This window comes from Hevea brasiliensis, chromosome 16 (assembly GCF_030052815.1).
Source record: "Hevea brasiliensis isolate MT/VB/25A 57/8 chromosome 16, ASM3005281v1, whole genome shotgun sequence".
Classification (NCBI taxonomy): domain Eukaryota; kingdom Viridiplantae; phylum Streptophyta; class Magnoliopsida; order Malpighiales; family Euphorbiaceae; genus Hevea; species Hevea brasiliensis.
In genome coordinates this window covers 43,243,784-43,258,913 of record NC_079508.1, presented here as the reverse complement: position 1 = coordinate 43,258,913, position 15,130 = coordinate 43,243,784, and positions in this window count along the sequence as shown.

Sequence of the window (15,130 nt, the reverse complement as noted above, 5' to 3'; positions counted from 1 at the left end):
CAATATAATTGTGAATTAACATATATATAGTATAATAGTATATTTATAATTAAGAATTATAAGGTAATTTAATGTATTTATAACTAAGATTATTAAGAAGATATAGAGAAATGAAATAAAATATTAGGTTGTATTTAGTTTATATTTATATATATTTATATATATATATATATATATATATATATATATATATATATATATATATATATTTTAAAAGTATATAATAAATCTTAAAAAAAAAAATAGAAAAACACATATATAAATTTAGTTCTTTGTTCGATTCTGGTTTAATTTCGATACGATTCTAGTTCAGTTCTTAATGAAGAACAAGAACTAAACCAAAGTATCGAAATAACTTCAGTTTAGTATGATTTTTCATAATTTATATAAATTCTTTATGTTGACCCCGTGTAGCTCAAAATGAGCATTGATTTTGATGATAACAAAAATCAAACAGAATCTATCTAACCCAACTTTAAAGTGATGTGTAGATTCTTTGTCTTATTCCTAAAGTATCTTTGAAGTTGCATCTAAGGAGAAATGATACTCAAAGGCATTTCAAGACAAATCCAAAATGAGAAAAGAACAAGACTATGAAAGCCAAGACTCAAAGAAAAGGTATGAAAGTCATAGAGTTAGAGATTGAGTCTTAGGTCTTATGTGAAAAGAATAGATGAGAATTTAGTCAAATGGAGCTCAAAAATGAAATTTTATTTTGTGATTACTTTTTCTCATCATGACCTTGGACACTACTATTGAAACATTTTTTTTAAGGTCTAAATCATTTTACATTGCAAGTTGAGACATGCAGCTGTTGACTGAGTTTGCTAACTGGTTTGCTAAAATTTTTAGTTTGCTAATGTGTTTGCTAAAAAAATTAGTTTACTAACCAGTTTACTGACTGCTATCAATATTTCATTAGTTTAATAATTGATCAGAGCTGCTCAACTTCGCACAAAAGGACAAAATAATGGCCATTTTATCTTGGGCAGTGTGTATAACGCTCCAAAAAGGTTTTAAACGGTCTAAAATGATTTGGGACTATAAATACACCTTCTTTACTTCATTTACACTTGATGAAAGCTTACATTTGAACTCCAATATTGATTTTTCATTTATTGCTTTCATTCAAGAGCTTTAAAGTCTTTGAGCTACCATTGGCAAATCAACTCATCTCTTTTTTATAATTTGATTTGTATTGAATAAGAGTGAGTGTTGAAACATTAAATTGCATTTAAGAGAGGTTGTACAAGCACCTATTGAAGCTTGAGAGAGTAAGTGCTTGTAATAGCACTTGTGAAGGTTTCAAGCTACCTTGGTAAAAGCTTGGTGTTGAAAAGTTGTAAAGGGCTTTTGGTCTCTTCCTTTAAAAGAGCAAATAGTGGAGAGAAGACTCAAAGAGGGTTCTTTGAGAGAGTGGATGTAGGCTAGTTAAGCCGAACCACTATAAAAATCGTTGTGTTTGATCTCTCTAACCTTGACCTCCTTATTTTTGTGCAATTTAAATTTTTCCTTCTATACATGATATTGAATGTTGGTTGAATAGATTGGATTGATAAACTTGAGGACATATTGAGTGAGTTGAGAAATTAGTTGTATATTGTATGATGCATGTTCTGTTAGATATTGCTATAAATAGTGATTGAGGCTTGAATTGCAACTTAGGAACACATTGTTGAAACACATATTACTTTCATTATATGTAGAGAAGCACCTAGTTGAACAAAGCCATAATTTTTCATTAGGCTACAAGCAAGGGCCGAAAAATTGTTAAAGTCCAATTCACCCCCCTCTTAGACTATTTTGGGACAACAAATTGGTATCAGAGCTTGTCTCTCTTGCTTAGGGTGTTACAACCTTAGAGTGATCCATAATGGCTGGTTCATCTAGCAATACTGCCGGTATACCCGCACCATTAGCTGAAGGCTACTCAATCACTATACCACCACTCTTCAATGGCACTAATTATTCATTTTGGAAAGTAAGAATGAGAAATTTCATACAATCTGTAGATATTGATGCATGGAGAATTATTAAAAATGGTCCACATGTTCCTCAAAAGAATGGTCCAGGAACTACAAAAGTTCCAAAACTTGAAGATGAATATGATGACAATGATTGGAAGAAAATTTCTATAAATGCTAAAGCTATTAATATTTTGCATTGCTCACTTGACCTTAATGAATACAATCGTGTTTCAGGATGTCAATCTGCTAAGGAAATTTGGGATAAGCTTGAAGTCACTTATGAAGGAACTGATGTCGTCAAAGAGTCCAAAGCAAACCTTCTTATTCGAGATTATGAGCTGTTTGAAATGAGGCCAGGAGAATCAATTGCGGATATGAGTACAAGGTTTACTGATCTTGTAAATCTTCTCAAAGCGCTTGGTAAAAGATTTGAGGAAGCTGAACTTGTGAAGAAAATTCTTAGATCACTTCCAAAATCTTGGGAAGCAAAGACTACAGTTATCCAAGATACCAAGGATTTTAAAACATTCACTTATGATGAACTCATTGGATCTCTCATTGCACATGAGATGGTATACAAGAAAGATGAAGTTGAAAATGAGCAAAAGAAGAAGAAAAGCATTGCTCTCAAGTCAAATAAGGATGAAGATAAGAAGAAAGGAGTTGCATTCAAAGTTGACTCAAGTGACAACTCAAGTGCTTCTAGTGATGATGATGATGATGAAATGGTTATGCTTGCAAGAAAATTTAAAAGAGCTTTCAAGAAGGGAGGAAGCAAATACAAGAAATTCTTGAAAAAGTATACTCCCAAGGATAAACACTTCAGGGATTCAAAAGAAGAAATTGTATGTTATGAGTGTCACAAACCTGGACATATCAAGCCCAAATGTCCATTACTCAAAAAGAAAAAAGGAAAAGAAGATAGGAGCAAGAAAGCTATGAAAGTAGTATGGAGCAACAGTGAAGAATCTTCAAATGATGAATCAAGTGACAAAGAAACTGCTCTTCTTTGTATGATGGCACTTGAAGAGAAAGTCGAGAGTTCACAAAAGGAAGAAGAAAGTGACAATGAGGTAAATTCTTATGAATCTCCTAATGTAGAAGAACTTGAGCTTGCATTTGCTAAAGTATATGATGAGTATAGAAATTACAAGAGAAAGTGCTCCAAAATGAATTTAGAGATTAAATCGTTGAGATCACAAAATATTGCCATGTCCAATGTGCATAAAGAAAATGAATTTTATAAAGGACAAATTGCTTTATTTAAAGAACTAGACTTAGAGTTGAAAATCTCAAAAGAAACTTGTGAAATGCTTATTGAGAAAAATAAAGTTCTTGAGGCTAAAGTAGAATCTTTGACAAATGATTTGGCTAAATTTACAAAAGGAAAAGAAATTCTAGATGTACTTCTTGGAAACCAAAGAATTTCAAATGAAAAATATGGAATTGGTTTTGATGGTTTCATGAACTATGACAAATATAAGAATCATTTCATTAAAGCATCTACATCTTCCTTGCCTAATGTTACATGTTATTATTGTAATAAAAGAGGTCATATGATTAGTTCTTGTGCATTTAGGAAAGGTCGTCTTAAGGTAAAGAAGGTATGGGTACCAAAGGGAACCTTACCTAAGGTCACTAACCCCCAAGACCCAAAGTTGCTTGGGTACCTAAAGCTTAATGATTAAATTTTAGGTATATTTCAAAGGGATGAAGGAAAGTGAAAAATGGTATATAGATAGTGGTTGTTCAAAGCACATGACTGGTGAAAAGGACAAGTTTTCAAAAATCACAATGAAAGATGGAGGATATGTAAAATTTGGAGATAAAGGAAAAGGAAAAATAATTGGAAATGACACAATTGGAACCAAACCTTGTATTGAAAATGTATCGCTTGTTGAAGGATTGAAATACAACTTGCTAAGTGTAAGCCAACTTTGTGATAAAGGTTTTGAGGTAAAATTCACTTCTTCTCTACGTACAATCAATAACTTAGATAATGACACATTGTTCATTGCAAATAGATCCAATAATGTTTACTTGCTTGACATGAATAATTTTGAAACTAATTATGGTACATGTCTAGTATCTTTTGATAATTCTAGTTATTTGTGGCATAGAAGACTAGTTCATGCAAGCATGCATACACTCTCAAAATTATCTAAGAAAGAACTTGTTAATGGTCTTCCTAAGATTAATTATGAAAATGAATTTCAATGTAGAGCATGTGCACTAGGAAAGCATACTAGAGCATCTTTTAAATCTAAAAATAATGTGTCTACCACTAGGCCACTAGAATTGCTTCATCTTGATTTATTTGGACTCGTATCTCCTACTAGTCTTGGTGGGAAGTCATATGCTTTAGTTATTGTTGATGACTATTCAAGATATACAAGGACATTTTTCCTTGCTCACAAAGATGAAACTTTTGAAAAATTCACCTTTTTTAGTAAAATGGTTCAAAATGAAAAAAGCTTTTACATCTCATCTATAAGAAGTGACCATGGAACTGAATTTGAAAATCATTTATTTGAGAAATATTGTGATAAATATGGAATCAATCATAATTTTTCAGCTTCTAGAACACGACAACAAAATGGGGTAGTAGAAAGGAAAAATAGGACTTTGCAAGAAATGACTAGAACTATGTTGAGTGAAAATAATTTGCCAAAGTACTTTTGGGCTGAAGCTGTTAATACATCTTGCTATATTTTGAATAGAGTTTTGATTAGACCAATTTTGAAAAAGACCCCCTATGAGCTGTGGAAAGGAAGAAAACCAAATATCTCATATTTCAAAGCATTTGGTTGTAAGTGCTATATTTTAAATAACAAGAAGGATAACTTGAAGAAATTTGATGCTAAATCTGATGAAGGAATCTTTCTTGGGTATTCAACAAAGAGTAAAGCCTATAGAGTGTTCAATAGAAGAACTTTAGTTATTGAGGAAACCATTCATGTTTTGTTTGATGAGACTAACCCTTCTATCAGAAGGAAAAATGTTTGTGATGATAATAATGAGCAGGTTTTTGGAAAAGAAAATATAATATCAAGTCAAGAAATGGAACAAATTGATGAAAAAGATGAAGAAACTCAAGGAGAAACTACAATAGATGTCCATGATGCCAATGAAGATCAAATCAATGAAGAAATGCCAAATTTGGAAGAATTACAAGTAAATGAGCCCCAACATGAAGATTTACCTAAAGAATGGAGATTCCATAGAAATCATCCCCAAGAAGACATTATTGATGATCCATCTCAGAGGATGATGACTAGAGCACAATTGAGAAGATATTTTGGTAATGTTGCTTTTGTTTCACAAATTAAACCTAAATGTTTTGAAGATGCTCAAAATGATGAAAGTTGGATTCTTGCCATGCAAGAAGAACTAAATCAATTTGAGAGAAATAAAGTTTGGAATTTAGTGCCTAAACCAAAAGATCATTCAATTATTGGTACTAAATGGGTTTTTAGAAACAAAATGGATGAAAAAGGCAATGTTGTTAGGAACAAAGCTAGACTAGTGGCTCAAGGCTACAAGCAAGAGGAAGGGATTGATTTTGATGAAACCTTTGCTCCAGTTGCTAGAATTGAAGCTATTAGAATTTTGTATGCCTTTGCATGTTACAAGGATTTTATGCTTTATCAAATGGATGTCAAGAGTGCATTTTCAAATGGTTATATTGATGAGGAAGTGTATGTTGCACAACCTCCAGGCTTTGAAAATCATGAGCATCCAAATCATGTTTATAAACTTACTAAAGCCTTATATGGTTTAAAACAAGCTCTTAGAGCATGGTATGAAAGGCTTAGTAAATTCCTTTTACAAAATGATTTTCAAAGAGGCAAAGTGGATACAACACTTTTTGTTAAGAAGCATCATAATGATATGCTCATTGTGCAAATTTATGTTGATGATATAATTTTTGGTGCTACTAACGAATCTCTTTGCAAGAAATTTTCTAAGATTATGCAGAATGAATTTGAAATGAGCATGATGGGTGAGCTCACATTCTTCCTTGGACTTCAAATTAAGCAAATGAAAGATGACATCTTCATAAATCAATCAAAGTACATCAAGGATATGCTAAAGAAATTTAAAATGGAAGATTTGAAGAGCATGGGCACTCCTATGAGTTCAACAATTAAAATGGACAATGATGAAAAAGGTAAAGAAGTAGATACAAAGCTTTATAGAGGTATGATTGGCTCTCTTTTGTACCTTACTGCATCTAGACCAGACATACACTTTAGTGTTTGCTTATGTGCAAGATTTCAATCATGTCCAAAAAAATCCCATCTGAGTGCAGTTAAAAGGATCTTTAGATACCTCATTGGCACACACTCAATTGGTTTATGGTATCCAAAATGTGAATCATTTAATCTTGTTGGTTATAGTGATTCTGATTTTGCTGGAAGTAGACTGGATAGAAAAAGTACTTCCGGTACTTGTCAATTTCTTGGTCTTGCACTAGTTTCTTAGCACAGTAAGAAACAAACTTTAGTAGCTTTATCTACAGCTGAGGCAGAATATATAGCTGCTGGTAGTTGTGTTGCTCAAATCTTATAGATGAAACAACAATTGGAAGATTTTGGTTTAAAATATAATCTTGTTCCAATTAGGTGTGACAACACAAGTGCCATAAACTTGATTTAAAATCCAGTTCAACATTCAAGAACAAAACATATTGAGATCAGACATCATTTTATTAGAGATCATGTTCAAAATGGAAATATCAAAATAGAGTTTGTTGCCTCAAAAAATCAACTTGCTGACATTTTTACAAAACCACTTAATGAAGAAACCTTTTGTAAAATTAGAAGGGAAATTGGTATGTGTGAACCACTTGCTTGAAATTTAATTCATAATAATTTCATTTTGTCCAATGTGTGAGTGATTTACTGTGATATAAGTTTGCTAAGAAATCTCTAAAGAACATTAGCTAACTTGTTTGTGTACTCGAGAAATTAGTTTACTAAGTTGTATGCTAATATTGCATGACTAAAATTAGTTTGCTATATCGTGTACTGTTCAAATCTCAAACCAAAAGGTGATTGTGCTTGAAACTCTCTGCGTGTCCAGCAATGCATTTATCTTTTCACATTTGATATCACATTCTCAGTGCTGTGTCAGACATGTAGAAATATTTATTCGTGCATATAAAGATAGATAGACTTGTTTGAAATAAAAAAAAAAAAAAAGGGGAAAGAAAACAGGTTCAGATAAAGTACAGTGAAACAGAAAAGCGCGGGACTCAAGAGAACTTAAATCCTCTGCCACACGAAACCGTCACCCTCTCTCCTCTGCATCGGTTCACGACACTATACCTCTAAAACAAACCCATTTTCTTTCCGGCAAAATATACCCAAACCCATCAGACCTCTCGTCTCTCCTTTCTTCTCCACTCTTTACATACCGAAAAGCCAGTGTTCAATTTCACCATTTTTTTTCGTTAATGGCTCGTGCTAAACGCAAGTCTCCTGCTGCTGCTACTGCTTCGTCATCCTCATCAGCCTCCGACGATATCCCTGTCGCTGCATTACGAAAGAAATTGAAAGGGAAGAAAAACTTACCTGAATAGAAATCAACTAGTGGGTCTTCCGACCCATCCAAGGCTGTTGAACCCACTATATCGACACCAAAAAAGAAAAAAAAAGCAAAAAATGGGAGAGATTGATACCCAACGCAAAATGCGCGCTGTCAAATCTTCGGGCTCAGTGGATAAAGCGCTGCTAGATTGCAAATTTATCAAATGGGAGTACTTTAATCAGGTAAATTTTCAATTCAAAGAACTTTTTGAGTTTCAAGGATGGGTGGATGTGTGTGAATGTACAAATGAGTATTACCCTAGGCTTGTTCAAGAGTTTTATAGGACTTTAAGAACAGTTGATGATGAGGACAAATTTGAGGTTGTTTTGAATAACAGTGTATATGGTGTCTCTGTTGAAATGATAGCTACGGCTTTAAACTTGCCAAATGATGGAAATAAAATTTCCACACATAAAGATGTTGCTAGGGTGGCAGGCTTTAGTTTGGTTGAGTTTGAAAACGAAGTGTTCCCTGCTAACACTGCCACAAATGAAAAGTCCACCAGCACCAAAGCTTTTCAACATATCAAAATCATTCACAGTATGGTGAACTGCATCTTCTGTCCTAAATCTGGTAGCTATAGTTATTTGAGTCACCTGGACATGTGTATTATGTGGCACATTGTTAACAAAGTAAGGATGAATTTGGCTTATTTAATTTTCAAGAACATGTGCAAAGCTTATGGGATTGGAAAACTGCCTTATGCACATATCTTGACTGCTGTGTTTAAAGAGCTAAATGTAAATGTCTCTAAGGAAAGCTCTAGGAATGATTTGATTGTGCTTAGAGAAATTCACTCTGACACTGATGGAAGAAAGAAAAGGTTTGAAAAAGGTGGTTCTTCCTCAGCTAAGGTTGGTTCAGATTCTACAAATGAGTTTATGAGTGAGCTTCAAGGGCTAAAAGCTGCTGTTAATGAGCAATTTAGTTCAACCCATCAGTCCATTGAACTTCTGAGAAAATTTGTGGATGTGGTTGACTACAAAGTGAGTCACTTGCTTACTCAAAATGAGGAATTAAAAAGGCTAATTGTGGATCTTCAGCAGGCCAAGGAAACTGGTTTCCCAACTAAAGTTGAGGCTACTACTCAAGTCTCTACTGATCAGGGTGAAAGTAATAAGGTTGGTGAGTCTCCAGCTGCTGTGGCACATGAAAGTGACCAAGTAGCTGAACCTGAGCTTGAACCTGCAGTAGAAGCCCCTGTTGAGCATGCTAGTGACCAGGTCATTGAACCTGAAATTGGTCCTGCAATTGGTGTACCTACTGAGCATGATGGTGAAAAGGTTGTAGAACCTGAAGGTGAGCTACGTGTTGAAACCTCCAAGTGCACCACCTGTTGAAACTGCTACTGCCCCTACGCAGCAGAAGGAAGCTTCTCTAAAGGATCACCAAGCGAGTGCTCCATCTCAACTATCTGCAGCTGTTGCCCCTGCAGCCAAGAAAGGTAGAAAAAGAACCAAGCCGACCATGTCAAATCCATATCAGTCACTAGCTGCCGCTCTTCAACCACCATCTGATGAAGATGAGCCACCGAAGGATGATCAAGTGGTTGACCAAGGATCTCAGCCACCTGCTGCTAAACCCACCAGGAAGAAGTTGGTGCCTTCCAAATCCACTCGCAAGAGCAAAAGACTTAAATGATTCCTATCTAATCTAGATTTTTAGTTTCCTATCTACATTTTTAGTTTACTAGTCTGTTTGCTACTATGGGTTTTTAGTTTGCTACTGCTCACCTTACTGCGTTTAAATTTGGGCTAACATGATTCTTTTTGGTTCTTTTCTCCTGTTTCCTTTTTGATTGATGACAAAAAGGGGGAGAATAGGATGGATATGGTTATGTGAATATGTGTTTATACTTGTGTTGATGGACATGGATATGTGTTGATACTTGTGTTAATGGATATGGATATTATGTGAATAGGAGTTTAAAGGATGGATGTATTGATACTTGTGTTGATGGATATGTGTTTATACTTGTGACAAATGGAAATGCTTTTTGAGAATATTGTGAACATGCTTTATAGCATAAACTTAGGGGGAGCTTATGTACAGAAAATAGATTTCTTGGAAATTATGTGCATATATTTAGGGGGAGCATTTTCAGCATACTATACTGCTTGGATTTACATACTCACATAAACTTTCACACACTTTTATTTTTTATTGTTGATTCAATTGAGTTTTGTCATCATCAAAAAGGGGGAGATTGTTGACCCCGTGTAGCTCAAAATGAGCATTGATTTTGATGATAACAAAACTCAAACAGAATCTATCTAACCCAACTTTAAAGTGATGTGTAGATTCTTTGTCTTATTCCTAAAGTATCTTTGAAGTTGCATCTAAGGAGAAAGGATACTCAAAGGCATTTCAAGACAAATCCAAAATGAGAAAAGAACAAGACTATGAAAGCCAAGACTCAAAGAAAAGGTATGAAAGTCATAGAGTTAGAGATTGAGTCTTAGGTCTTATGTGAAAAGAATAGATGAGAATTTAGTCAAATGGAGCTCAAAAATGAAATTTTATTTTCTGATTACTTTTTCTCATCATGACCTTGGACACTACTATTGAAACATTTTTTTTAAGGTCTAAATCATTTTACATTGCAAGTTGAGACATGCAGCTGTTGACTTAGTTTGCTAACTGGTTTGCTAAAATTTTTAGTTTGCTAATGTGTTTGCTAAAAACATTATTTCACTAACCAGTTTACTGACTGCTACCAATATTTCATTAGTTTACTAATTGATCAAAGCTGCTCAACTTTGCACAAAAGGACAAAATAACGGCCATTTTGTCTTGGGCAGTGTGTATAACATTCCAAAAAGGTTTTAAACGGTCTAAAATGATTTGGGACTATAAATGCACCTTCTTTACTTCATTTACACTTGATGAAAGCTTACATTTGAACTCCAATCTTGATTTTTCATTTATTGCTTTCATTCAAGAGCTTTAGAGTCTTTGAGCTACCATTGGCAAATCAACTCATCTCTTCTTTATAGTTTGATTTGTATTGAGTAAGAGTGAGTGTTGAAACATTAAATTGCATTTAAGAGAGGTTGTACAAGCACCTATTGAAGCTTGAGAGAGTAAGTGCTTGTGATAGCACTTGTGAAGGTTTCAAGCTACCTTAGTAAAAGCTTGGTGTTGAAAAGTTGTAAAGGGCTTTTGGTCTCTTGCCTTCAAAAGAGCAAATAGTGGAGAGAAGACTCAAAGAGGGTTCTTTGAGAGAGTGGATGTAGGCTAGTTAAGCCGAACCACTATAAAAATCGTTGTGTTTGATCTCTCTAACCTTGACCTCCTTATTTTTGTGCAATTTAAATTTTTCCTTCTATACATGATATTGAATGTTGGTTGAATAGATTGGATTGATAAACTTGAGGACATATTGAGTGAGTTGAGAAATTAGTTGTATATTGTATGATGCATGTTCTGTTAGATATTGCTATAAATAGTGATTGAGGCTTGAATTGCAACTTAGGAACACATTGTTGAAACACATATTATTTTCATTATATGTAGAGAAGCACCTAGTTGAACAAAACCACAATTTTTCATTAGGCTACAAGCAAGGGCCAAAAAATTGTTAAAATCCAATTCACCCCCCTGTTGGACAATTTTGGGACAACACTCTAAAATTTAGTTGGATATTTCTTTTTCCATTAATTCTATCCCTTTTAGAATTCATAATTGTTATATTAAACAATCCAAATAAAAAGTCCTAATAGACTAGGATTTGAAATTTTTTTTTATCCAAATATATATAATTAAACTTAGATTTCTGGAAATTATTAATTAGGAAGTCTTGATGTTAGTATGACACTTTATTTTTTCTTTTCAATTATAATAAGTTGATAACATTTATCACTTTTTATAAATCATATTATTGATTTAATTAAAAAAAAACAGAAGGTTATAATGTATAAATTGACTTTTTACAATTAAAAAAAAATATCGTACCACTCTTAACTTTAAACTTATTTTATCTCATCCCTAAATTTTTAGAATTCAATAAATGTGTATTGATTATTGGCCTTTATTAAAAAAAAATTTTGACACTTTCAATTAGTTTAATTTCTCCTTCAAATTTAATGCTAAATGTTGCAGTTCGTGGAAATTTTTTGTGGGTATGGACCTGCAAAATAGAAAATAAATGGGGCCAAAGTCCACAGGTATGAATCCGATAAGGACTCTTCGATGCTCAAGTTAAAACTAGCATGAGAGAATAATGTATTAGATTAATTAGGGAGAAAGAACATGCCTCCATTGATGATTTAATATCTTTATATAGGATATAGATAATGGTTGATTATAGTAAGTCAACTATGTAATTATATGGATATTATTAGCTAGCATAATTATGAGATTATATTTCTATTTATAATGTATAATTATAGTCATTGTTATATTTGGCAATCCCACCAAGATTGATTATCTTTAATCAAAATTTTTTTCTTTTATTGAATGGGTCTTATAGTGGCTGAACTGACCCAACGAAACTCATGACTAAACCATTAAATATGATTAGGCTTATGAAATATCTAAAAACCCAAGCTACTCTGTCTGTGTGTATGTGTGTGTGTTTGCGCGCACGCGTGTGTGTGTAGGGGACATATATCATTAGTCCCACCCTTCGAGTATGGATTTTTAGGTTTGCTATGTTTAGACAATAAAGCTTTGACCATCGCCTTACAATTTTTTGAGTGCGGACTATCACCTTGAATTTGATAATGGTGGACTATCACCTTAGGTGGTTTTCACCTTGCATAACCTAGCAAACTATCACCATAGGTGGGTTTACACCTTCATTTGTTTAGCCCAGCGAGCTATTGCCTTGAATAGGCTAAGCACTTTTAGTTTTTAGCCCTAGCAGACTATCGTCGTGAATAGGCTAAGCACCCTTATTTTATTTAGCCTGATAGACTATTGTTATGAATGGGTTAAGCACCCTTAGTTTATTTAGCCTGACAGACTATTGCGTGAATGAGCTAAGCACCCTTATTTTATTTAGTTTAGTGGCTATCACTATGGATGGGCTAAGCACCCTTAGTTTATTTGTAAAAATAATGCTTGTACAAGTATTTTTTGTGAAAATAATCCATATAATGTATGTTGTAAACTTATCCACAATTTCTCAATAAATAGTATTATAAATTGAATGTATAATGTACATTGCTAGGGGATTTATTAACTGATTTTAATAAAAAAAATAAAGGCCTTCAAGTTTAAAGAATATTTGAAAGTGATATGTTATTCATAAACATATATTCATATATACATAGGCATAAAATGAATTTTAATTTCAATCATATCTAAATTTTGCAGTATAATAAGTAGGAGCTAAATAGAAATCAAAAGTAATGCTAGATCATGGAAATTAGAGTAATAAATTTTAAAATAATTTCAGGTATCTTCAATTACCATTTATCTTGAAGATAAATTTGGACTATAATATAATCTAATGGAGCTTATGTATTGCCCCCAAATAATTCTAAAAATTAATTTTTTAGAATCATATAATTTTTTCAAATCCCATTAAAATCAAATAAAATCATAATTTTTATTGGTTTAAAGTCAGGCAATGAATTTAATTTTGACAATAATAAAATTTTGTGTCAAGAAAATTGACTAAAATTCATATAATGTTGATTAGAGGTGTCATAATTAATTTTTAACTAAACACAGCAATTACTCAAAATACAAAATTGAAGGTACGGCGATGGACTGATTAAACATGGATCTTTTACAGCTATTAGCATAAATGAAGACTATTTACTTACCATAGAAATATTGACAATTTTGTAAAATAAACAAAAATTATTAAATAAGAACTGTTATAAGTTCAAATAATTTGAAAGTTTTGGAACTTCACAATGATCACCTGTCAATTTTTTAACTATTAAAAATACTCCACAACAATTGAAAATGTGATAGTTTTTTTTTTAATGTCAAATATTTGTAAAATAAAATATGAAAATATTGCCTAAAGCACATGAGTTATATTTAGACACGTAATAGCAAAGAAGAAAGAGTGTTGCAATGATAGAGCATTTATACTTACTACAAGAAAAATATCATTGATTAATCATCCAATGAGATATAAAGCTCTCAGGCAAATTTAAAATAAAACTCATGCGACTATAAATAAATTTTTTAGATCGCATTTAAATAAATTTAAAAATTTCTTGAGCATGATAAAAATTTTTTTGTTGGGTTGTTGCAAACCACAAGTCATCTTCTCACTTAGTTCATTCTCCCATTTTGAGTTCATGATATAAAGAATACAAGGAAGAGACATAGCTTCTTGTATCGTTTTTCACAGATGGTGTCATTATTGTAGTCTATGAAAATTCTTTGTGAGTATAGATTTGCAAAATTAAAAATAAATAGGTTAAAGATCCACCGAGTATAGACTCGGTGGGGACTTTTCGACGCTTAAGTTAAAGCTAGTATGAGAGATATTGTATTAGATTGATTAGGGAGAAAGAACATACCTCTATTGATGATTTGATCTTTTTATATAGGATATAGATAATGATTGGTTATAGTAAGTCAACTATTTAATTATATAGATATTATTATCTAACATAATTATGAGATTATATTTCTATTTATAGTGTATAATTATTGGCATTATTATACTTGGCAATCTCATCAAGATTGATTATCTTTAATTAAGATTCTTTTCTTTTATTGAGTGAGTATTACAGTAATTGAACTGACTAAATAAATCTCATGACTGAACCATTAAATATTATTAGAGTCATGAGCCATCCAAAAATCCGAGTAACTTAGGGAGCTATATCACTAACTAACTAAAATAATAAGATTCACTTAAACTATATTTATTTTACAGAAAATAATTTGTATATCAAAAATATTTTCTACAAAAATTATTTTATAAGAAAATATTTTTCATTATTTGATTGTAATATTAAATTAATAGTATATATTTATAATATATATTTATAAGTATTTTTACTTTTTAATAGGATTATCAAAATTTAGAAAATAATTTTGGGAAAAGGAAGTTATATTTTAAAGAAAAGTTATTTTTTAATTAAAAAAATATTTTTCATTGATATTTTTTATAATATTTCAAAAGCTAAAAAATTACAAAAAAAAAATTTAAAAATAAAATTGAAGTATGCAAGACCTTTTAATGATTAAAGATTAAAATATGCTTTTAATAGAAGAAAAACCTCCACACTAAGAATAAAATAATGGTTTATAGAAACTATCCATAAATATACAGTCGATAAGGAAAGAGGATACTGGGTGTGGACGGCTGTTTTCCAGAGGACGAGGGATTGGGTTTTGACCAATTGGTGTGCCAACTCTTGTATCAAAGGACGTGTCCTTATATTTTATTTTATATTATATTTTAATTTTTAAATTTTAAAAAATTAATTATTTAATTTATAAATTTAATACTATATCATACTTTAATATTTAAATTTTAAAAAATTAATTATTTAATCTATAAATTTTATACTATATTACACTTTAATATTTAAATTTTAATAAATAAATATAAAGTAAAATTTAATGGTTAAATTATAAATTTTCCTTAGAAT